General features: G+C 40.1%; 2 long non-coding RNA genes across 6 annotated transcripts in view; one reads left to right on the plus strand and one right to left on the minus strand.

The window, feature by feature from the left end:
- Window positions 1-14,393, minus strand: part of LOC106509878 (uncharacterized) — a 131,986-nt gene extending 117,593 nt beyond the window's left edge. For all 3 annotated transcript variants that reach the window (XR_001307839.3, XR_014808015.1, XR_014808014.1), the window contains exons 1-2: window positions 14,199-14,393; window positions 9,098-9,182 (exon numbers count right to left, since the gene is read on the minus strand). This is a non-coding gene — a long non-coding RNA (uncharacterized LOC106509878). The remainder of the gene's footprint in view (window positions 1-9,097; window positions 9,183-14,198) is intronic.
- LOC146402867 (uncharacterized) overlaps window positions 1-25,690 on the plus strand; it is a 156,906-nt gene that overhangs the window by 117,595 nt on the left and 13,621 nt on the right. Inside the window, exons 2-4 of one of the 3 annotated variants that reach the window (XR_014808007.1) lie at window positions 9,906-10,018; window positions 13,495-13,592; window positions 17,383-17,541. This is a non-coding gene — a long non-coding RNA (uncharacterized LOC146402867). Of the gene's footprint in view, window positions 1-9,905; window positions 10,019-13,494; window positions 13,593-17,382; window positions 17,542-19,814; window positions 20,592-25,690 lie in introns of those variants that run through there. The other 2 variants (XR_014808008.1, XR_014808010.1) reach the window with 2 other exon arrangements.

Below are 25,690 nucleotides of genomic sequence, written 5' to 3' on the forward strand. Positions count from 1 at the left end.
TTTGGGTAGTATGGCCATTTCAATGATATTAATTCTTCCAGTCCAGGAGCATGGGGTATCTTTCCATTTCTTTGGATCCTCTTTGATTTCCTTGATTAATATTGCATAGTTCTTGGCATATGTCTTTCATCTCCTTGGTCATGCTTATTCCTGGGTATTTAATTTGGGGGGGTGTGATTATAAAAGGTATAGTTTTTTTATATTCCTTTTCTAATATTTCATTGTCTTTTTTTTTTTTTTTTTTTGTCTTTTTGTATTTTTAGGGCCATAGCCACAGCACATGGAGGTTCCCAGGCTAGGGGTCTGATCGGAGCTGTAGTCACCAGCCTATGCCACAGCCACAGCAATGCTAGATCCGAGCCACATCTGCGACCTACACCACAGTTCACGGCAATGCCAGATCCTTAACCCATTGAGCAAGGCTAGGGATCAAACCTGCAACCTCATGGTTCAGTCAGATTCATTTCTGCTGTGCCAGGACAGGAACTCCAAATATTTCATTGTTAGTATAGAGAAATGCAACCAACTTCTGAATATTCATCTTGTATCCTGATACTTTGCTGAATTTGTTGACCAGTTTGAGTAGTTTTTGTGTTGAGTCCTTAGGAATTTCCATATTTAGTATGTGTCATCTGCATAGAGTCACAATTTTACCCCTTCTCTTCCAATTTGGATACATTTTATTTCTCTTGTTTGTGTGGTTGTTGTGGCTAGGGCTTCAAATACTATGTTGAATAAAAGTGGTCTTGTCTTGTTCCAGATTTTAGCAGGAAGGTTTCAGCTTTTCTCTATTGAATATTATATTGGCTATGGGTTTGTCATAAGTGGCTTTTATTATGTTAAGGCATGTTCCCTTTATACCCACTTTGGTAAGAGCTTTTATCATGAATGGATGTTGGATTTTGTCAAATGCTTTTTCTGTGTATATTGAGATGATCATGTGGTTTTTTCCTTTTCTTTTGTTAATGTGGTGTATGATGTTGATTGATTTGCATATGCTGAACCATCCTTGTGAACCTAGGATGAATCTCACTTGGTTGTGGTATAGGATCTTTTTTATTTGTTGTTGAATTCAGTTGGATAAAATTTTGTTGAGATTTTTGGCATCTATATTCATCAAAGATATTGGCCTATAATTTTCTTTTTTGGTAGTATCTTTGGTTTTGTTATAAGTTCTTCTACATATATTTGGTAGAGTTCAGCTGTGAAGCCATCTGGTTTTAGACTTTTTTTTGAAGGTAATATTTTTATTATTACATGTTCAATTTCATTTCTAGCAATTGATCTGTTCATTTGATCTAGTCCTTCTTCATTCAGTTTTGGTGGGCTGTATGTCTCTAGAAACTTGTCCATTTCTTCTAGGTTGCCAAAGCTGTTGGCATATAATTGTTCATAATATTCTCTCTCTCTCTCTCTCTCTCTTTTTTTTTTTTTTTTTTTTTTGTATTTCTGCAGTGTATGTTGAGATTTCTCCATTTTCATTTCTTATTTTGTTTATTTATGTTCTCTTTCTTCTTCCTGGTGAGTCTGACCAGAGGTTTGTCAATTTTGTTTACCCTTTCAAAGAACCCTTGATTTCATCAAGTTTTTCGAATCTCTATTTTATTGATTTCCTCTCTGATCTTTATGGTTTCCTTCTTTCTGCTGATTTTCAGTTTCATTTGTTCTTTTTCTAATTCATTTAGGTGGTAGTTTCAGTTCTTGCGAGATTTTTCTTCTTCTGTGAGGAAGGCCTGAATCTCTATGAACTTCTCTCTAAGAACTGCTTTTGTGGCATCCCATAGATTTTGAATGGCTGTGTTTTCATTATCATTTGCCTGGAGATATTTTTAAATTTCCCTTTTTATTTCCTTGTTGATCCATTATTTTTTTAGTAACATGTTGTTTGATCTCCATGTAGTCAGTTTCTTCTTATTTCTTTTCCTGTGTTTGATCTAGTTTCATGCCATTGTGGACAGAGAAGATCCTTGAAATAAGTTCTATATTCTTATATTTGTTGAGGTTAGTTTTGTGCCCCATTATGTGGTCAATCCTTGAGAATGTTCCATGTGCACTTAGAAAAAAAAATATTCTGTTTTGTTTTTTGGTTTTTGGATATAATGTCCTGAAAATATCAATTAAGTCTAACTGTTCTATTGTGTCATTAGGGTCTTGCTGCCTTGTTGATTTTCTGTCTAGAGGATTTGTCCATTGATGTGAGTGGGTCGTTAAAATCTCCAACTATTATTGTATTCCCCTCAATTTCTCCTTTTATGTCTATTAGTATTTGTTGTATATATTTGGGTGCTTCTATATTTAGGGGCATATACATTGACAATTATAATATCCTCTTCTTGAATAGATCCTTTTATCATTAAATAGTGTCCTTTGTCTTTCTCTATGGCCTTTGTTTTAAAGTCTATTTGTCTGATATGAGTATTGCAACTCCTCCTTTTCTGTCTTTTCCATTCATATGAAATGTATTTTTCCATCCCTTCACTTTCAATTTATATGTGTCCTTCACCGTAAGGTTAGTCTCTATTAGGCAGCATATTGCAGGCTCTTGTTTTTTGTTTTTTGTTTTTTTTGTTTTTCTGTTTTTTTGTTTTATCCTGTCTGCCACTCTATGTCTTTTGGTTGAAGCATTCAGTCCATTTGACATTTAAGGGAATTACTGATGTATTTATTGCCATCTTAAACCTTGTTTTCTAGTTGATTCTACATTTCTCCTTTGTTCTTTTCTTTTCTTTGGATGATTTCCTTATATTTTATGCTTGTGTCCTATTTAGTCTTTGTAAATGTATTGTTTGGTTTTGACTTGTGGTTGCCCTGTTTTTCAAGTATATTAACCCCTTCCTATAATTGCTTGCTTTAGCCTAATAGTCATATAAGGCTCAAACGCATTCTTAAAAAAAAAAAAGAGAGAGAGAGAGTCTAGATATTTTTACTTTCCTTCCCCACATTTTATGATTTGATGTTATTTTTTTGCATCTTCATGTTTATCCTTTTTCTGTTCCTTGTGTTTCTTATCACTTTTACAAATAGGACTTTTTTTTTCCTTTTAGATCTGTATATTGGCTTATTTAAGTGATTATTTTCCAATTGTGACTTCCTCTATTCTACATCTTCTTACTTCTTTACTATTTAGAGGAGACCTTTCAGTATATCTTTTATTTAATTATTTATTTTTGTCTTTTTTTTTTTTAAGGGCCACACCAGCAGCAATATGGGAGTTCTCAGGCTAGGGGTTAAATCAGAGCCATAGCTTCCAACCTACATCACAGTTTATGGCAATGCAGGATCCTTAACCAACTGAGTGAAGCCAGGGATCAAATCTGTGTCCTCATGGATACCAGTCTGTTTCTTTACCACTGAGCCACAATGGGAATTCCAGTATTTCTTTTATTTTTTTTTTTTAATTTGTTTTTAGGGCTGCACCTGCAGCACATGGAGGTTCCCAGGCTTGGGGTTGAATCAGAGCTACAGCTGCTGGCCTACACCACAGCCACAATGTGGGATCCAAGCCGACCTACACCATAGCTCACTGCAGTGCTGGATTCCCTGACCCACTAAGTGAGGCCAAGGATCAAACCCTCATCCTCATGGATACTAGTCAGATTTGTTTCCACTGTGCCACAACAGGAACTCCCAGTGTTTCTTTTAGAATGGGTTTGTTATTCCTGTATTCTTTTAGATTTGGTTTGTCAGAGAAATTATTTCTCCTTCTATTGTAAATGATAATCTTGCTGAGTAGAGCATTCTAGGCTGCAAATTTTTTCCTTTTAGAACTTTGAATATATCTTGCCACTCTCTTCTGGACTGCAGTGTTTCTGTAGAGAAATCAGCTGATAGTCTTACAATTAACTCTTTGTTTTTCTCTTGCTGCTTCTAGAATCCTCTCCTTATCTTTAACCTTTGCCATTTTTATTATAATATGTCTTGGTGTGTGTCTGTTTGAGTTCACCTTGTTTGGGACCCTCTTTGCTTCCTGTATCTTGATATCTGTTTCCTTTAGATTTGGAAAGTTTTCAGCCATAATTTCTTCGAATATATTTTCAATCCCCTTTTCTTTTTCTTCTCCTTTGGAATTTTTATTAATGCATAGACTGACCCACTTTATATTATCCCATAGATCTTTTATATTGCTTTCATGATTTTTCTTTTGGTTTTCTGTCTGCTGTCCTAATTTGGTGATTTCCATTATTCTACCCTCCAAGTCACGTATCTGTTCCTCTGCATTATTCATTCTACTCTTCAATGCCTTTAACTCAGCTTGCAACTCTGCAAATGAATTTCCTAATTTTTCTTGGCTCCTCCTTATATTTCCTAGTTCCTTTTTAAAGCAATCTGCAATACTGTTCATATCTGCTCTTAATTCCTTCATATCCACTCTTAATTCCTTCGGTATTTTTTATCTCCTTTTGAACTCATGTCTGTTAGACTGCAGAGGTCTGTTTCATTGTTTGTTTCTTTGGGGGAATTCTCCTGTTCCTTTAACTGGGAATGGTTCCTGAGCTTCTTCATTTTGCTTGTAAATTTTTCTTATTATGTGAGTTTACAGAAAACAACTACTGCAGTCTTGGAGAGCTATTTATAAGCAAGAGCACTCCTGGGTATTTTGTGAGGGCTTACTTTTTTTTTTTTTTTTTTCTCATGAGGACTGCTTTTGGTCTGGATGCTTGCTGTCTCTGCTGTCTCTTTCCTCAGTGTGTGCAAGCTGTTATCCCTTTAATTGGGGTATGCTGGTGTATGGCCTGCACATGCTTCCAGGCAGATGAGGCAATAACCAGGGCCTATAGCCAGTGCCTGGCTGCTGGGCCCTTGACAGTGGCAAGGACCCACAAATAGAAGGCACAGGCTGCTCTTGGTTGTAGGACCCTGGGAAATGGCAGTGACCCTCAGGAAGGTGTAGGCAACACCCAGAGCCTTTGGCAGTGGCAATAGCAGGGCTTGTGCATTTCTGGGGGAGTGAGAGCAACAATGGTTGGCACTTGATTGCAGTGCCCTTCTCTGCAATGACTCCCAAGGTGACTGGGGCTGCAGGTGGTATCTATTCACAGAGCCTAGTGGTGGCAGGCTGCGCCCACCTCTGGAGTCTGAGGTGGCTGTGGCAGTTTGCCCTTGCCACACATAGCCTGAGCAAGAAGCACCCCTCTGCCTGAGAGCCTGTATATGTGCAGAGAAAGGTAGTCTTATGGTGGTCCCACTCCTCCTCCTCTCACCCTCCCAACCAATGGCACCTTGCCTCTCCTGCAGCCCTTGGCCTTCTCCTGTGTTCCCTTGACTGTGGTGCTCTACTCCCCATCCTGTGAAGCACTGCTCCCTAGCCCCTCAGCCTGTCTCCACACAGCCAGTCCTGGTCCTCTCCCCAGAACTGACCTCCAGAGCCAGTTCCCCGCCCCTGCCTGAGCGTCTCAGTCTGTGGTGTCTGGTGGCAGGGGGGTGGTACCGATGGTTTGTGCTGCTCTCTCTTGGCTTTTTTCCTCCTCAGTCTGGCTGTTGAGTTTTTCTCTGGGGTTCTGAAGTTTCCTTTCCTTCTCAGCTGATCTCCCCCTCAGTTAAGTGGCCTCCCAAGGTGCAGATTCCTTTCCTCTTTCACAGCTCCCTCTCAGAAGTGCTGGTCCTGTCCTGATTCCTTTTTTTTTTTTTTTTTTTTCCCCTCTTCTCTCCCTTTTTTTCCCTTTTGTTCTGACCAGTTATGTGAAACATTTCTTGACCTTTTTGGAGGTTTGAGGTCTTCTGCCAGCATTCAGTAGGTGTTCTGTGCAAATTATTCTACATGTAGATGGGTTTTTTGATGTGTTTGTGGGAGAAGGTGAACAGCACGTCTTACTCCTCCACCATCTTGACCCCTCCCCAATAGTTTCTGTTTATTGAGACTAGCTTATTCAATGTTTACAAATGTCTATGAAATGCATATATTTCTCTATTTTACAAGTGTGGAAACTAACACTCAAAAAGTTTAAATAAGTCAATTATTCTTCAATAAAGCTGAATTTTTAAAAATATAGTTTCTATGTTTAATTTTTTAAAGAAAAGTTTAAATAAATTGTCCATCTGACACTCAAAACAATAGTCATATGTTGTTGTCTATCATATAAAGAAATGCAGGGGTGGAGTTCCCATCGTGGCTCAGTGGGTAACGAATCCGACTAGCAACCATGAGGTTGTGGGTTCGATCCCTGCCCTTGCTCAGTGGGTTAAGGATCCGGCATTGCTGTGGCTGTGGTGTAGGCCAGCAGCTATGGCTCCTATTGGACCCCTAGCCTGGGAACCTCCATATGCCGTGGGAGCAGCTCAAGAAATGGCAAAAAGACAAAAAAAAAAAAAAAAAAAAAATGCAGGGGTTACAAATGGTTTTTGACTCATTTGACTACTTCATTCCCATAGTACTTGCCTTTCTTAGGTTTTATTCTTTTTGTTTTGTTTCTTTTTACTACCATCATCACTTACAATTTTCCTACCTCAAGGCCACAGCTTTTTTGTTTACTGTGCTACTTCCTTTCCCTCTACAGTCATCTTAATTTTGGAGCCCCCAAAGGCAAATTTTGGTCTCTTTCTTCTCCATCTCCCTATTTGATTTTATCCATCTCCCTAGATTCAAATACAAATGAACTTCTGGAGACTCTCAAATTTCTACCTCCAGCTTAGTGGTCTCCTCTGAGCTCTAGACTTTCCTCTCTATCCAGCTGACATTTTGGCATATCTGCTTGCCTGTCTTGCTGACATCACATGGAATATATGAGTCCCTCTTCACTCCATTCCTAAACTCATCATACTGAAGTCTTCCTTTTTCTGAAAATGACAGACCCAAACAGTAACTAAAGCCAGAAACTATGATTCTTTCCTTTCCTCACCCTTCACAATCTATTAGCAAGTCCTACTAGCTCCCCTTCCAAAATATATCCTGAAACTTTCCAGTTCTCTCTGTTTTAAGCCACCACCCATTTTCATCTATACCCCCTCATAGCTGTCCCCCTGCACCCACTCTCGCCCCTGTTCTATCTGTCCTCTCAACAGTAATTTTTCTGGAAAATGTAAAACAGCTCATGTCACTCCCCTATTTCAAAACCCTCAATGATTTCCCATAGACTTAAAAAGTCTTCAAATACCTTAAAGGCTTGTGTGGTGTGGTTCCTTCCTTTCTCTACCCTTCTTTCCTTCATTATACTCCAGTCATGCTGACTTTCTAGAAGTTCTTAAAACTTTTCCAGCTCTTTGCCACCTCAGCATTCTTGCTGTTGCCTCTATCCAGAAAGCCTGTCTCTTAAGCCTACACTTGGCTGGCTTTTTGGTCTCATTTGAACACAAACTCCTAGGAGAAGTTTCTCTAACTACTGCTGTTAGTCCTATGCTTACTTACTTCATCACACTTAGCACAACCTGTAGTTATTTACTTATGTATTTTTGTCTCACCCTGCTTGAGAGCAGAGTTTCATTTCTCTTGTCATTGTCATAATACAGTGTCTGTACATTTGTGTTCCCAATGAACAGAGATCAGAAAATATTTATTGAGTGAATGAAAGAAAGAATGGATGAAACTCAATTATAGTTATGCAGAACTCCCATTTTCACAAAAATGATGACTTGGTTATGTTTTTTTGTTTGTTTGTTTGTTTGTTTTTTGCCATTTCTTGGGCCCCTTCCGCGGCATATGGAGGTTCCCAGGCTAGGGGTCTAATCAGAGCTATAGCCGCTAGCCTATGCCAGAGCCACAGCAACACCAGATCTGAGCCGCATCTGTGACATACACCACAGCTCATGGCAATGCCGGATCCTTAACCCACTGAGTGAGGCCAGGGATTGAATCTGCAACCTCATGGTTCCTAGTCGGATTCGTTAACCACTGAGCCATGACGGGAACTCCCGACTTGGTTATGTTTATCCTCTGTGTTCTGTACTCTGAAAACTCAAGATGAAGTAATGTAGAAATGAGTTGTAGTCAGGACCTAACTTCTATTAAATAAGAACAAAGAGGACAAACCATATTGATCTAAAAGAATCCAGGCCGTTAGGCCAGGTGCCAGAATTTTTGGCTTTTTCATTTCCTTAGGCACATAACAGACTTGAATTTCTGAGAAGTCATCCAAAGTATGACCATATATCATAAAACCCACTTCGCTTAGCCCTTAAACACATGTCATGCTCCATTTCAATATCAGCCAGACCTCTCATCAGCCTTTACAGGGTTGGAGGCTATATCTAATCCAGACCTTAATCTTTGTCACCAAAAGCAGGCAAATAACTATTTGTCTTAGTTTAAGAGCCTACTTACTGTGTGACAAGTACTCCCAATTACTAGATGCTCTGCAAATTATTTCTACTTAATCTTTGCAACAAACCTACAAAGAAATTTTTTGTCCGACTAATAGACAAAGAATCTGAGGCTCAGAGAGGTTATGTTATTTGCTCTTATGCCAGGCTTATAGCTGGTAAGAGGTAAAGCAGAGATTAAACCTCAAGTTTTATTTTCCTTTTTTTTTTTTTTTTTTTTTTGGCTATGCCCACAGCACGCAGAAGTTTCCAGACTGGGGACTGAACCCATACCACAGCACCACAGCAGTGACCCAAGCCACAGCAGTGAGAATACCAGATCTTTAATATGCTAGGCTACTAGGAACTTTTAAACTCAAGTTTTCTGATTCTAAAGTGAGCATTAAACTACATTCATTGCATTTTTTTTTTCCCCACCCTGAGGCAAATGGAGTTCTGAGGCCAGAAATCAGATCGAAACCACATATGAAACCTACAGTTGAGGCAATGCTACATCCTTTAACCCACTGTGCCAAGCTGGGTATCAAATCTGTATCCTGGCGCTGCAGAGACACCAATGATCCACTTGCATTACAGGGGAAGCTCCTAAACTACACTGCTTTTTGAAAAAAAAAAAATCACACTAATTATCTTTTTATTAAATTATTTAAATCATTAAGTATACCCTATTTTCTAATCAACTAATGAAATGTGATTCTCCTTAAGAGGCAATCTGTGTAATCTCTCTGGCTCGCCATTATTTCTCTGGGGTGAAATCCTATCAGTGATTCCGTCACAGGGAATAATCGTAATTTGTCTTCTCTGAGTAAACAACTGGCTTACAAATATCATCAATTTCTCTTACCTGACATCTCCTCATAGTGGAAATGAATCCACTTCAGTAATGATATGTGGAACCCTTGGATTTCATGAAGTCACTAATGAGGTCCCTACAAAGAGAAGAAAATGGCACCATTATTCCATTGTTTATTTTCTATTTGGGGCTCAAACTTAAATTTTCAGTTGAAGTTTGAAAACCACTGCCTCTTGAGAAAGAGAGGGGAAAAAAAAGAAAAGGAAGGAAGGAAGAAAGAGAGGGAGGGAGGAAAGGGGAAGGAAGAAAGAGAGTGTAGTCTTATTTTTCTTGAGAGGTCTTCCACAATTAAGTTACTCTGACACACTATCTGATGTGAGGGAGAGATGGAAGACCAAGGTTAGAGTCTCCTTTACGAAGGGAGGTGAAAATAGATGTGTTTCAGCTCCAGGAAGAAAAGTTAGATTGAATGAGAGTATAAACTCCTTCAGCAAGAACATCTACCATAGATGTGAAGGAATAAGAACATTAACTAGAGAGAGTCAAAGAACAAATTCTATGACGTAGATATCCCCCTACTTCTGTAAAGAATTCCTAAAAAACGGCAGACAACAAAGTTGCATGGGTAAAAATTCAATACAAAATCATGAAAACAATGTGAGAGGTGTTCTATCCCCAGGAAATTAAATGCATCATAAAACTCCTAATTACACTTTAGATGGTCTATCGCCAGTATGTCATTTATATTCACACATTTAGTTTTTCTTCTGTAATTTAATAGTTGTCCACCTCAAGTCCAGTGGATGACTACTTGAGATTCAGTATATCTACTGATTTTTCATGTTCCACTTTGCTACAGGAAGCATCACTTTCAGAATGGAAGTATTCTGCCAGACCTATTAATGTTGGTGTGGTCCAGAAAGTGGAAAGTAGGAAGCCTACTGCTCTTCTCTAGCTACACGCTCTCTCCAGGTAAATATTTGTAAGCCCATGGCTTTAAATAATATCCATGTGCCACTGCCTCTTAAAGTTTCGTCACAGCTCTGATCTTTCCCCAAAGCACGCTTACCGGTATGTCTAACTCCCTACCTAACATGTCCCATAAAATATATAGTAGGTATAGATACTCTAAACTTGAATTATCCAAAACAAAAGTTCCCATTCTCCAAACTGTAACCATTCCCCGAATTTTCAATTTAGCAAAGGTCTACACCACTCATTTCTAAAAATAACCAAACAACTCTTGGGGTCGTACTTGTCTCCTTTCTCTTCTTCACATTCCATATCCAAAGTTGGCTTTACCTCCAAATTGTATAGTATTTATCCACCTTTCTCAGTCTCTTCTGCTACCACTCTAGTCCAAGCCACTATTGTTTCTCCTCTAGGTGAAATACAACAGCTTTCTAACTTGTCTCCCTGTGGCTACTCTCACCCACCTTTGTACTATTTTCTTTCTAGACCACGAAGTCAGTTTTAAAAAATGTAGATAAGGTCATGCTGCTCTTCTGCTTACAACTTTCCAAAGGTTTCTAATTATACCGAAAATAAAACCCAAACTCCTTACTATAATCTAGGACAGAGCTTTCCAAACAAAGCCATTACTAGGTTGTGAAACCAATGTACTAGGTAAGGATCAGCATCTTAAGGTAAAATAGTAGTTCTCTTGGGGCTCAGCAGGTTAAGGATCCAGCATTACCACTGCTGTGGCTCTACAGCTGTGGCAAGGGTTAAGTCCCTGGCCCAGGGACTTCCACATGCTACAAGCACAGCCAAAAAAAAAAGAAGAAGAAGAAATAAATAAATTAAACTAATTAATTAAATAGAAAATATCAAAGTTTATTGCATGTAGTAAGGATAAATATTATTTCATGAAACTTCTCTTTCAGGTGTGTGTGTGTGTGTGTGTGTGTGTAGTAAACTGTAACATAAAATACATTTCTTACTATGGGTCACATTAAAAGTTTGAAAGCCACTGACCTACAAGATCTTAAAAATCTGTTTGCTCACATCTCCTACCTAATCTCCCACCTCATCCCCTGCTCACTCAAAATACCTCAGCCCTCCTAGCATCCTTGTGTCTTCAGAGAAGGCCAGCTTATCTCCACCTCTCTCCTTGGCACTTGCCTGAATGCTCTAAATCTAGATTTTTGTACAGATGGATCCTTCCAACCATTCAGATCTCAGCTCAAATGTCACTTGCTTAGAAAGCCTTTCCTCTGAGTAATCCAAAACAGCCCCTACCACTTCTCTGTTACATCACCCGGTTTTATTTCTTATGTTGCTAACCATGCTCTTGCATATTTATTTATTGCACATTGTCTTTCTCAGTATAATGCAGGGACTTTAACCATCCTGTTCACCACTATTCCCTCCATACTTGTAATAGTCTCTCAATAAGCATTAGTTGATAGAATGTTGATTATTTGTTTTATGAAACAAATTGTGTGTTTTTATAAAATAGCAACATCTTATAATGAAATCCTTCAATAAGTGTAATAAGAAAACAAAGAGGCTGTTGCTAAAACTGAACACTGACTGGCAAGCAAGGCCCATGGTAGAACTTAATGGTTCATTTGTCAGCAGATGGAGGAAAATCCAAATGTTGTGTATTAAAGGTAATTTCTGGACATGCAAGGTATAAAAATGCAGATTGGTTGACACTGAGCATAGACTAGCTAGAGATATAGTCATAGTGTTTGTCTAGTGTTCTGTGGTTCCTGGCAACAAAAACCCTCAAGAACCCAAGTGCTCATCTTGAATTCCCTTCATTAGCAGAACCAGGAGCAAAATGCTGTATGCAATGCCTTCAGCTCTAAATGAAAGAAGAGGGACCTGGGAAGGCAAGTAAAGAGTGGTAATTGCCAAGAATGACAGGGGCAGGGTCAGAGTGGGAAGTGCCCTCAGGTAGCCAGGCCCACAAGTAGACTCCAGGGTCTGAGTAAAAGAGGCCCTCCTCACAGCCCCACCCAGCAAACTCCCCCAAGAGGTGACTAGGATTATCGCCTCAATCTTTCTTTAATTCTCTCCAGGTGCCAGATCATAAAGGGGCTTGTGTGCTAAGCTGAGGAGTTTGAACTTTCTTCTGGACGCTGTGGAGAACGTTTAAGAAGTTTAGGCAGGAGAGTGGACTGTCGGGGGCTCTCAGAGAGATCCCCTGGCTACAATGTGGAGGGGGCTGAGGGTCTGCATGCTTGGAAGCCAGAAGCTTTGTGGCAGATACACCTGGTGAGAAGCAATGAGAGTCTAAACAAAGACAAGGGTTGGGGGACCCAGAGATGGTGAGGAGGGAATGTGACTCCACCTACTTCTGCGTTAGTGCTTCCAGTCAATGGCCCCAAGCGGGTTAGGAACTCTGGAGCCTTTTTATCTCCCTGTGAAATGAAACAGAGAATGGCACTTCCTTCAGCAGTTGCTGTGTGGATTAAATATGATAATACATATAAACTCCAGTGCCTGGCACAGAGTAAGTGCACAATAAGTGTTAGTTTTGTTTTGCTTTTTAGTCAGGCACTATTATTACTATTTTCTTAGCACTAAGGGAGGTACTGAAAAGGACACAGACAGACGCTTCAGCAAATCAGAACTCACGTTGGAGAAGTTCCCATTTTGGCTCGGCAGTGACAAACCTGACTAGTATCCATGAAGACCTAGGTTCAATCTCTGGCCTCGCTCAGTGGGTTAAGGATCTGGCGTTGCTGTGGTGGCATAGGCCAGCAGCTGTAGATCTGATTCGATTCCGCCCCTAGCCTGGGAACTTCCACATGCCGTGAGTGCAGCCCTAAAAAAAAAAAGAAAGAAAAAGAAAAAGAACTCGCATTGGGCAGTGGGCTGTCACAATGTTTTGAAAACATGTCCTTGACAATGGGTATGGTCTCACAGAGGTGAACCTGGAGCTGTGAGTGAAAAATAAACAGCATTTTGAGAGGCAGTGGACTTAGACTGAAAACTGCAATTCAGTAGAATGAAAAGAGTTAAAGCCAGTCATGACTGGGGTGAACGTGTGACTGAGGCAGGAGAGGTACCGGGCAGGCCCCACCAGGTGAGAATCAGGGCTCCTTCCTTTCGCCTCTGGCTCCTCCTTCCTGAGACAAGGCTTCCATCTTAAGCCAGCAGGAGAGACAGCAGCCATCCAGGCCCACAAAAGGTCGGGGTTTGAGGGCCCCTCAGCACAGGTTTTGTCTGCAAACCCGGTTTCCGAGGTGCCTAAAAGTGTACAAATAGTGAAGCCAGGCCCAGCCGAGCCAATTCATTACCTCGCCTCAGCGCTGCATGCTGATTATCTGCTCTCCATATCACCTCTCCTCAGGGGGCTCAAAGGAATCAGCAAATCCCCGGCATCACAGCTACGAATCCCCAGCACAACCCATTCACACACAGCGGGGTGGCTGGGGATTAATTGGAGGGGGAATGTTGTGAATTCCAGAGAGTTCTTTCTCTTTGCCTCACAGCCGGTGGCCGGGGATATTGCTACATGAAAGCTTCCCTGTCAGTATCAATCATCATTGCCCGGGCTGCTACATTCCAGAGAATGAATTGGCCTCATTTGGTAACTCAACTGGAGTCGGGGGGTGGGATGGGGTGGGGGTCATTCTTGATGGGTCCACATTTGTGGGCCCCACTTCTTGCTCCATAAGTGGTTTCCAAAGACAAACAGAAACCCACGGGGCCCAGCTTGCTTTTTCTGATTCCCTACTTTAGAGATGCTAAGTACGGGGTGAATCTGGAAGGGTAGGAATGAGCAGGACCTGGGTTAGGGCCCAGGCAGGAAATGAGTTAAGGCAAAGCCGCGTCTGAGAAGAGAAGCAGGCCAATAGCTCTTACAGCCCCCGCCCCCGCCCCCAAGGTTTCCCTGATTGCTTTGATGCAAGGCCTACTTTCCCCCCCGCCCCATCCCCATGCTTTTCCGCAGGAGGCCGGCAGGCTCTCCCCCACTCCGCGCCGAATGGCGCCAGGCCTGGAAACGAAGTGAGCCCAAAGCCTGCCTTTTTTAGGGGCAAAGGTGCTCCAGCAAGGCAGATGACCAGAAATGCAATCCTCAGACGTTTTCCTTGAGGAAGCAGTTGCTGGGAGACCCGAAAACGGACAAGTAGGAGCCTCTTTCTGGGATTTAATCTCAGAGGTCTGCTGATGGAAACCTTTCCCTAATTCTTACCTTTTTAAATGCAAGATCTTCGGACTGCCTTCCCCTCCCCCGCACCGTCTGAGCATTTCTCTGCGATCCTCCTAGATTCTTAGCCTGCCTTTTTGCAGAATTTCCTGAAACGTCCACCAAATCTAGAGTTCAGAGCATGTACCCCGGAGGATCCACGGTTGTGCTCTGCATGCCGCCGTGAGAGGCGCCTAAATCGAGGGTCCTGAGGAGCTGAAACCCGCCCCGGGGCTCTCTACTCAGCTGCTCTGGGGCTGTGCGCCGCGGGGCAAGTCGCTGGGCTCCTTTGGTCTCACTTAGTGCCTCCGTAAGACGGATGATAATAATAACCGCTCTGCCTCCCTCATATGACTGTGTAGGGATTAATAGAAGGAGAGAATAAAAAGCGCTTTGTGATTTGCAAAGGGCTCAACATAAGGTATGTTGATTACTAAATTATCTCATTGGGCTCAGTATTGGGTATATTAGTGATCTTTATAAAATCCTCATTCTACATTTACCTACCTACTTCTGTTCAGGAGTCCTGGTGAAAAAATGCCCTGGGAGGAATAGAGATTAAAAGATAAGCAATATACACAAAAAAGAAAACAAAAAGCAGGATCCTTATTATAGTTTTCAAAAATAAAAACAGAGTGATAACTCCTGCAGCATTTCAAATTACAGATGCCCAGAAAGGGACTCTGTCTCCATTTGGACATTATTCTAGGCCAGTAGTCTGTTTGCTGGGGATTCTTTGGCATGGCAACAGGCAAGCATTGACATGCAAAGCAGAAGACTCTGTGTAGTATTGAGCAAGTCATTTCCTTTTTCCAGTCCTCAGTTTCCACATCTCTAAAATATGTGAGCAGGACTGGACTTCCTTAAAATCTTATCCAACCTTTCTTTTTTATGATTCTGTAGATTCCTTGATTAGGCATTGTAATTAAGCAACAGTTGGGGCGCCAAGGTCATTTCATACTTTGTAGAATATCGAAGAGTTTTATTAATTTTCATCCCGGGATAAAGGATTAAGTGAGCAAACAATCCGAAATCATGCCATCCACTTAGGGACCCTTAATTCTACTTAATCATAATAAGAATGTTTCAACATTTGATAAATTAAGAAGCATGACATCATGCCTTAGAACACTCCAGTGCAATTGGCACAGAATCTCATCTCAATTAGCATGGTTTCCCCACCCCCAAAAGCTTTAATTCTACAAGTGCCTGCCTCACTTAGTAATTCCACTCTAAAATCTGACACCTGAAAACCACAACCTTGGTGTTGCACAATCCTAAAGACCACAAGGTCAGCATATCGTTTCACTATTCTGTCTGCCAAATCTGAACCCTCATCTAGAGTGCCCACCCAAGGTCTTTATCTCCCAGCTGCACTCCTCTGCTTAGAGAGATGCATTTTGTTTCTTCCCAGCTGCTGTCAGCTGGCTTGTCTGTCCTCCATGGGAGACTTCAGGTTCAAGGGTGTCTGGGGAGCTCATATACAGCCTTGACTGTTATTCTGATGGATCGTTTTAATTCTCCTCACTTTGATCATGTCAGTTTCCACAACAAACAAGGCTCACCAGCATTCCTGTGCTCACAAAGGCAAACACTCTTGGCTTTGCATCACACACCAGAGGCCAGAATTCTTTGGTTTTAGCTTCAAGGCTATTTTAACCCTTGGTTGCATAAGTTTTCCAGTTAACACATTTAACCGTCCTTTCCTGCAACCCAAGGCGTATAAGCCTGTTCCAGAGAAATGCAATGATTTCTAGCCTTTAATTAAGTAAGGATCCAAGTGGCAGATGCAGTTCACAAACACTGGAGCCAAGCCCTGGCTATGAAGATTCTTTTGCTCCAAATGCTCTGCAGTTCACGAAGAGTAACTTCAGTTAATAAAAATAACTCTGTCTATTGAGTGCCAGGAGCTATTTCAAACCATTTAAAATATTGTCTCATTTAATATTGACAAAATGTTAAGGTGAAATAGAGATTATGTCAACTTCATAAGTAAAGAAGCTGAAGAGATGGATGCTAAGAAGTCTGTCCAAGATTACACAGCTAGCCCAGAATGGCGCAGGAGTTTTAACCTGGATTTGTCTGACTTCAGGGGCAGGCTCTAAGACTGAAATGTTTAATGTTAGACATTAGCACCCGTTATGCTGTAGTAGAAAGAGCTCTTGATTGAGAGTAAGGAGGCCAGAGTTGAAGTCTCTGACTATGGCCACCTAAAGCAAGTCAGTTTTCTCTGCGCCTTGATTTCCCTCCCTGCAAAAAATTAAGGATAGAATTAATTCAGTTTCCCCCTCCCAACCTCAGGCATTATTTTATTACTCATACCATTCATACTATTATTTAATAACTTTTTTCTTTATATCAATGCACTTTTTAAAACCAAATGTTTTTAAATTAAATGTTATTAAATTAAAAACCAAAAGGGTTTGCTCTAAATATAGTAGTAATTAAAAATAAAATGATAAAAAAACAATGCCATTAAATTCTAGCTAGATATTGTTGCTTGCTTAAGGCTCTAAGACTTAGGCTAACCCTATTATTAAATTGGAAAATATTCAAGCTCCTTGAAGACACCGCAAGTTAGTTAAAGTATACAAAGGACATACTAACAAATCAGCTGAAACTTCCCCTCAATGTAACCCCATGGGGAGAGAATCCAAGAGACAACTTTCTCAATCCCTTACTTAATATTATTTAATGTTTGACTGGTGTACTACCTAAAGTTATCTCACCTACATTGTTTTGCATACAACCAGTGGTCCCCATCTCGTATTTGATCAGATGATGTTGTGGGTTTCTCTTTCAACATTTCTAGCTCTAAAATACTTCAGTACTAATGAGGAAAGTTAATATCAATTACTATTAAATTTGAAAACTGAATTCACTAGTACCTGGTGAGTATTTCCTGAAATGCAGAGAAGGTAAAATAAGAAGAGACCTTGCAATAAACAATTACTGTTATCAATTTCCTTAAACAGTAAAATAAGTAAAGGCTCTTCTCTGGGATGTATGGGAAGGACTTCAGACCTGAAAACCATGTTGCCCTTTAGCTGTGTAATAATTTTGCATATTTATCATAGTGTGCACAGTGAGTTTTCAAAGTGTTGTTGAAACCCCTGGGGATAACCAATACTCGTTCAGGTTGAAACTATTTTCATGATAATACTAAGATATTCACGCCTTTTTTATTCAGTTTTCCAGAGGCTACATGAAGTGAGATACTGCAACAGATGGAATGCAGACACAGACATTAAGGAGATTTGCAAAATGTTAAACAATGTCATGCCTCGCTCTGATTTTTTTTTTTTTTAATTTGGGGAAATATATTTGTTTTTCCATAAAATTATTTATGTTAACATATGAATTATTTTAAAATAAATATTTTTAAATGCCTCAATGTAACTTCTTATATGGTAAAGATTGGTTGATATAATCCACATTAAAAATATCTCTTTGACTCCTCAATAATTCTTAGGAGTATAAAGACATTTTGTGGCCAAAATGTCTGAGAATGTATAAGACCATAACAAACCGCAGGTCTCGGGAACATCAACTGGATTATGAAATAACTAAAGTCAAAAGTAGGTCATTTTAGAACTACCTGTAACAGGGGAGGAATAGAAAAAAACTATGCAGTGAGCAATAATGAGTTTTCTTGGTTAGTAATAATGAAGTTAGCTTTTCTGAAATGAGCATCATTTCAGTGACATCATTTATAGGTAAAATGTAGGTATTTTCTGGTTATACGTCTTCTTAATTTGTTCTACTTTCAACTCCTTCCAGTTATAGGTAGTTCTATAATGAACTACTTTTGACTTTACAAATCAGAACATTGAATTCCAAGCATTGTGAATGTAGCAACCTAAAACATGTCTGCCTGTGCTCAGGCCTAGAATAGAATGCAGAAAATGGAGACTTTTCTTGGGATCTTCGCATAGGAAAATTTATTCCTCCACAAATTATTTTTAATGGTGTTCCCAGGTGGCTTACATAAGCTCTATAAAGTGGTAGTTGAAATTTAATTTCTTGTGTAGTCAAGAGACTGCTGAAAGGTTGGGACACCACAGTGATAGTTCCCTGGTCAAACACTGGATTAAATCAACAAGTTGGGCCAGTGAAGCTTAGCTGTTTTACTAGCTGAATCCATGAACTATATGGCCATAAATTGATTGTGACTATCAGCTGAGACCATGGCCAAAAAAATATAATTGCAATTAGTGTGTTTCACATAGATAAGGCCAAAGTGTATTTGCACCTACACTAAATGCCTCACTCTCATTTTGATTCTGGGAGCTCAATTTACAAAGAGAATTAACATTTCTCTTTATTTTAAGTGGTTTCTATGGATACCTTCTATGAAGCATTTCATTCACATCTATGCAATTTAAGCTTTTCATTTTAATTTAAATATATTTTCCATTCCTCTAGAATCTATATATAATATCCACAGTTCATTTTCTGAAAATAACCTATGAAAAGCATTTGTGCACACAAAATTTTAAATTAATATGTTTAAGAATTTAAAAAGAGAAACTTATACAGTACAGAAATTCACAATCTCAGGGTTGGAAGTCTATTTTCATTTGCCTCATACTCACACAAAACCTGACCTATAATCCAGAGAATCATGTTTTCTGATTCCAGTTTTTTTTGGGGGTGTCATTAATGGGTGCATTCCCCCCCTCGATCTTATTTATTGTTATGTCATAGTTTTCTTACTTAGCAGAGTTGGGATTTAAAGTTTTTAGGTTCTAGTGCAGTTAAAATTCAATAAGATTTCTACTTAGTGTGAAAAAATTGGGAAAAAAAAAAAGGTTTCAAAGGTATCTGCAACCTCAGATAATTCATAAAATATTGCCACTGATATTGTATTGCCAATATATTTTTTTGTCTTTTTTTTTTAGGGCCTCACCGGCGGCATACGGAGGTTCCCAGGCTCGGGGTCAAATCAGAGCTGTGGCTGCCAGCCTGCACCACAGCCACAGCAATGCCAGATCTAAGCCTCATCTGTACCCTACGCCACAGCTCACAGCAACACCTGATCCTTAACCCACTGAACAAGGCCAGGGATCAAACCCACAACCTCGTGAATATCAGTCAGATTCGTTAACCACTGAGCCACATCAGGAACTCCTGTATTGCCAATATTTGCTAATCTAACAAACAGTTTTATTTTAATTTCCTTTTTTCAAGAAAAACCACTCTATATAAACTCTTGTTTGATGTCATCTCCAGCTACAGTTCTTTCTTTTTTATCAGTTATGCAAACCCTTATACCTCAGCCTAGAAACCAAGGTCTTCCACATTTGGACTCCAGACTTCTGCCACCTCTCCCACCCTCCCTGAGCAGACCCACTATGCCGAAAATAGGCCTACTGAGTTCTCCAGGAGGTTGATCCCCTTGCTAACCTCTGACCTTTGCTTTTACCATTCTCCTTCCTTGCAAAATGCCTCCTTCAGGATGCCTACTGTTTGTTAAATGAAATTGTATTTAGCCCTCCACCCCCAGACAGATGACCAACACCACTTCCTTCCTGATCCCCCAGACGTGGCCACTTTCAATATCAAAGCACTTTCATTACATGCTACCTGTGATTTTATTTTATTTTATTTTTTCTTCTTTAGGGCCGCATACAGAAGTTCCCATGCTACGGGTGGAATCTGAGATGCAGCTCCTGGCCTACACCACAGCCACAGCAAGATCAAATCCAAGCCGCATATTCAATCTACACCACAGCCACAGCAATGCCAGATCCCCAACTCACTGAGCGAGGCCAGGAATCAAACCCATATCCCATATCCTCATGGATACTAGTGGGATTCTTTTTGGGTTTTTTTGGTTTTTTTTTTTTTTTTTTTTTTTTTTTTTTTTTTTTTTTTTGGTCTTTTTGTCTTTTCTAGGGCCACACCCACGGCATATGGAGGTTCCCAGGTCAGGGGTCTAATAGGAGCTATAGCCACTGGCCTATGCCAGAGCCACAGCAACCCTGGATCCAAGCAGCGTCTGCGACCTACACCACAGCTCACGGCAACGCCAGATCCTTAACCCACTGGGCGAGACCAGGGATCGAACCTGCCACCTCATGGTTCCTAGTCAGATTCATTAACCACTGAGCCACAACAGGAACTCTACTAGTGAGATTCTTAACCTGCTGAGTCTTAACAGGAACTCCTAGGATTTTTTTAAGTTAATTACTTTATTAAAGTATAGTTGATTTACAATGTGCCAATTTCTGCTGTACAGCAAAGTGACTCGGTTATAAATATATACATATATATATACACATATACACACACACACACATTCTTTTTTATATTCTTTTCCATCATAGTCTATCCCAGGAGATTGGATATACTTCCCTTTGCTATACAGAAGGACCTCATTGCTTATCCATTCTAAAGGTAATAGTTTGTATCTACTAACCCCAAACTCACAGTCCATCTCACTCCCTGCCCGTCCCCCTTGGCAATCACAATCTGTTCTCTATGTCTGAGTCTGTTTTCTGTTTTGTAGATAGGTTCATTTATGTCATATTTTAGATTCCACATATATGTGATTTGCATGGTATTTGTCTTTCTTTCTGACTTACTTCACTTAGTATGATAACCTCTAGGTCCATCCATGTTGCTGCAAATGGCATTATTATGTTCTTTTTATTGCTGAGTAGTATTCCATTGCCTACATATACCATATCTTCTTTATCCATTCATCTGTTGATGAACATCTCTGTTGTTTCCATGTCTTAGCTATTGTGACTAGCGTTGCTGTACATATAGGGGTGCATGGATCTTTTTGAATTATGGTTTTGTCAAGATATATGCCCAGGAGTGGGATTGCTAGATCATATGGTAGTTCTATTTTTAGTTTTCTGAGGAGTCTCCACACTCTTTTCCATAGTGGTTGTACCAATTTTCATTCCCACCAATAGTGTAGGAGAGTTCCCTTTTCTCTACACTCCCTCCAGTGTTTGTTATTTATACTTTTTCTTTTGGCACCAAAATTTTTATTAACCCACCATCTTGCTCTCTTTTAATACTATAAACATTATATAAACATTATAAACCAAATTAATCTTTTCGACCCAGGGTTGTGATAGGAACCATCTTTAATCATGGCCATTCTGACTGATGTGAGGTGGATGGTATCTGTGATTTTTGACTCATTTGTGCATTTGTTTTATTCTCTACTTTAAAATAAAAATTCCAGTAATATTTTTATCTTTTTTTATCTTTTTTTTTTTTTTTTTTTTTTTTTTGCCATTTCTTGGGCCGCTCCTGTGGCATACGGAGGTTCCCAGGCTAGGGATCTAATTGGAACCGTAGCCACCAGCCTACTCCAGAGCCACAGCAACGTGGGATCCAAGCCGAGTCTGCGACCTATACCACAGCTCACGGCAATGCCAGATCCTTAACCCACTGAGCAAGGGCAGGGATCAAACCCGCAACCTCATGGTTCCTAGTCAGATTCGTTAACCACTGCACCACGATGGGAACTCCTATTTTATTTTTAATCAGTAATGCACACATACAATAATATGCTATTCAGAGAGCACCAAAGTGTATTCAAAGAAACATTCCTGCTTCTTACCCTCACCCAGTTCTCCTCCCCAGAAATACCCACTGTTACCAGTTCCTTGTATATCTTCTCAGAGACAGTCTATGCATGTGTGTGTGTGTGTGTGTGTGTGTGTGTGTTTGTACATGTACACAAATAGCAACATATTTTTGCAGTTTGTGCCTTGTACAAGGCCACTCAGTTGAAGGAGCATTGGACCTGAAATCCAGCCCAGGTGTCTCCTGCCAATCTGTCTGCTCTGTGTCCTTATTAAGTACATTCAAAAGAAGAGTTCTGGCTGTGGCACAATGGGGGTGGGTATCTTTGCAGCATCAGGACACAGGTTCACTCCCTGGTCAGGCACAGTGAGTTATAGGACCCAGCATTGCTGCAGTTACAGCATAGGGCACAACTGCAGTTTCGATCTGATCCCTGACCCAGGAACTCCATAGCCACAGGGTGGCCAGAAAATTAAACTAACTAGCTAACTAACTAACTAAATAAATAAATAAATAGAAAGAAAGAGGGCTTTCTTCAAATTTCCACAAGTACTCTTTAGAGGCTATCGGTGGTCCTATTGTATATTTTTATTTCATTTTTAATTTTCACTTTATTGTGAAATATCTTTTTTTTGCACTCTTACAAGAAAGAACTTGCGTTATAAATTCATATTTAAACACTGTCATCAGGAAGAAGATTAATTTGCAAAACCTGTTTTCAAACACTGGCCTATTTCTTTAGACTTGCCGATTTACAAGTCATCAGTGAAAATACTAACTTGATACTATTGCTTTCAAATGAAATATCCATGAAAAGGCTCTTAGAAGTCATGAAAATACCAATTACCATACTTATAATGGTTATTATTCCTTTTTAAAGAAAGAATTTTAAGAATGTTTACTAGGTTAGATTATTAGGAGGTTATTACACCTAAAATTTTTTAAAAATCTAATAATATTGTATTTTTATTTTCTCTACTAGCCTAAGATATATTTTTAAAAAGTGCTGTATTTTCATTCCCCGAAGGCTCATTGGATGTCAGTTGTAGAACATGTTAAAATCCAAGGCTCTTATAGTTCCAGAAAAAATTTATCTTTAATGCTTCTCACTCCAGGGGTCCCCTTTTGATGTGTTGCTGCCCTCATTTTCCAATAGTTAAATCCAAACCTGTGTTTCTTCTTAGAAAATTCATCATTCCACTTTGGAGCCCAAGATTTGTAAGCCAGGGTCATGGCTCCTTCCTGGATGTGAGAAACCAGAAATTTATTCTTACATCCTACTCCCTATTTGTATTGCATAAACCTATCTATATTATGAGCCTTAGATACAGCCCTTTCAGAATTTTATTTTATTTTATTTTATTTCATTTCATTTTTTAGGGCTGTACCTGGGACATGTGGAAGTTCCCAGGCTAGGGGTCGAATCAGAGCTGCAGCTGCAGGCCTATGCCACAGCCACAGCAATGCCAGATCCAAGTTGTATCTGTGACCTACATCACAGCTCGTGGCAACACTGGTTCCTTAACCCACTGAGGCAGGCCAGGATGTGAACCCACATCTTCATGGATACTAGTCAGAATCGTTTCCACTGAGCCTCAGTGGGAACTCGAGAATTTTACTTTAAACGGCCCTGTCAATCTACTAGGTCATGTTACTTTGAGGTCAGAATCTCTGGAAGACAAAAAGACATTCCTCCATAGCTTAAAAGATGAGAACGTAAATATTTGTAATGCCATAGACATTTAGTACTTATATGACCTTAAAAAAGAAGAAAAAAACTAAGCTTTTAGACTTTTAACATAAAAATCAAGTAAATTTGTCAATTATCATTTGCAAACCAAGGACCTTTATGTCTATCCCTCATACCCAGTTCACCTCTGATCTCAGGGTCAGGGAATAGTGGGTAAGATAATACGGCGAAGTGATGAACAAAAGAAGAAGAAGAAGCAGCAGCTTTGAAACTAATAATTGGCTTTTTTGGGTCTTCAAATGCCAGGGAGTCAAAAGGACTGTCAAAACATCCTGCTTCAGTTAAGATATATTCCTGGCATATTTTTCACAAGGCAGAAATAAGTATTAAGACATTATCACCTTTCTCTTCAATGAAGAGGCCCAGAATATTCCACTGTAGCATTAAAAATTATGTTGAGCTGATGGCATTTGAAAAGTCTTTTTTCCTTCTCTCCCTTGTCTTTCTAAGAGTGGACCCTCCCGTAAGAACTCAAGAGAACTCAGTTGTCATAAATTCCCTTCCTGGGAACAACCAGGAGAGTCTGGCTCTTGTCACTGACAAATAGAAATCAGTACCACACCTAAAGAGACTGTTGCAAAACCATCGCATCTCCTGTGTTCTCCTAAGGGCTTATTTATCTTTCCTTAAAATCATTTGTTTTCCAGTAAGTGTCCTTCTCCTCTTCCCCTTCTCCTATTAAAATAATACATAAGCCTCAAATTCTAACCACCTCCTTGGCTTAATTTTTTTGCAAACTCTCCTGAGCATTGTACATGGGTGAATGAAAATCGGTTTGTTTTTTTTTTCCTCTTGTTCATCTGTCTTTTTTCCGTTTAATTTGCATGCTTCTAGGGACCTAACTTAAGAGGGTAGAAGAAAAATTTTTCCTCCCTGACAGTCTGGCAACCAGATGGGATGGTTGGGACTTCTGGCTTGATCCAGAGATGGAAGCCAAGAGACCATAGGACTTCTGATGAAGCTGGCAAGGGTAAGCTTTCCTTACTAGACTATCTCCTGGATTTCTTCCTGGAGTCCATTTGAATAAGAAGAGGGGTAATAAGAGCTTCTCTTTGTCTTTTCTTTCTTTTTCTATTTTGGCTACCCCATGTCAGATGGAGTTCCCAGTCCAGGGATTAAATCCAAGCTGCAGCTGTGGCAACGCTGGATACTTAACCCACTGTGCTGGGCCAGGGATCAAACCTGAGTCCACCACCAATCCCATTGTGCCACAGCAGGAACTCTGGTCTTTTCTTTGTAACTTTAGACTGGCAGGAGAACACACTTGAAAGAACTAGTTTTGGAGCATTGGGACACTTGGGTGACTCTCAGTTTTGACTACCCTTGGCTATAGATCCTCTCCTTTGCAAGGTTGCTACTCTGTTCTATTTGTCTCATTTTGTGTCCTGAGACCTTGGCTTGGATTTAGTGAGAGCGTGTTTGTTCTGAGTTTCCTCCTGCCATGGAGTGTATTTGCTGGACCTGCATGTGTAGGCAGCCAGCTCTCGGGCTGGGGACCCTGAGAATTCATAGTCAGCTGAACAGAAATGTGGAAACCTGGGCACTCCATTTGCAGCTGGCACCATACTGACCACTGCCAGCTCTCTGGGGATTCATCTATCTTTCCTAATTGCCTTGCTAGTGCTGAGACTGCCGGTGGCAATGAGGGTCTTTACTTCCTTTCTCTTTGGGGAGGCATTTAAATCATGGGGTCTGCATCACCTGCACCCTTTTGGATGGCACCTTTTGCATCCATGTTTAATCCATGAAAGGGCTTATTGATTTAGAGTCAGGTTATTTTGTGAGTTCTCATATATGTGAATAAAATTTGTCCTTTCTCATGCTAATCTTTCTTTGTGTCAGTTCAATTCATAGCCTTTCAATCACTGAACATAAGAGGGTAGAAGAAAAGTTTTTCCTCCCTGACAGATCAACTCTTGTTAATGAAATAATACTATCCTTTTAAGACCCAGTTCAAGTGCTGCATTTGGGGAAGTGTTCTCTCCTTATGACTTTCCAAGAAATTTGCTTATACTTCTTTTAGAGCATTTCTGCAGATACCATAATAATGTATGCACTTTGTATTACTCTCTCATATTCTTTTTTTTTTCCTTTTCTTTTTACAGCCTCACCTGTGACATATGGAAGTTCCTGGGCTAGGGGTCAAATCAGAGCTGCAGCTGTGGGCCTACACCACAGCCATAGCAACACCGGATCC

This window comes from Sus scrofa, chromosome 6, assembly GCF_054392235.1.
Source record: "Sus scrofa isolate SSC_HxYL_T2T_F1_AM1 chromosome 6, Sscrofa_HxYL_maternal_Yorkshire_Landrace_v2.0, whole genome shotgun sequence".
Classification (NCBI taxonomy): Eukaryota; Metazoa; Chordata; class Mammalia; order Artiodactyla; family Suidae; genus Sus; species Sus scrofa.